Source organism: Otolemur garnettii, unplaced genomic scaffold (assembly GCF_000181295.1).
Source record: "Otolemur garnettii isolate 467f Iridium unplaced genomic scaffold, OtoGar3 scaffold00118, whole genome shotgun sequence".
NCBI lineage: Eukaryota > Metazoa > Chordata > Mammalia > Primates > Galagidae > Otolemur > Otolemur garnettii.
Window position 1 is genome coordinate 1,744,431 of NW_003852513.1, and position 353 is coordinate 1,744,783.

Sequence of the window (353 nt, forward strand, 5' to 3'; positions counted from 1 at the left end):
CATATAGGAATATTGCGAAAATTTAATAAGATATGTAAAGTTTTTGTACAGCACCTGGCACATGGAACTTAACAAATATCACTGATTACTGCTTCCTTAGTACAACATTATCTTCTAGATTTTGACTGCTTGCCAGTGGCAGCACTAAAAATTGGTGAAAAAAATGGAAAAGAAAATCAATAAATCTCAATTATCAGTCTCAATTACTCAACAGTGGATTACTCAGACCACAGGTCAGGTGTCACATGCAAAGATGTTCTATTCAGGCTGCACAATGTTTAAACATTTTTAGAATGTGTGGAAACATGAACCTGCCAATATTTTACACTTCTTCTTCTTTTTTTTTTTTTTTT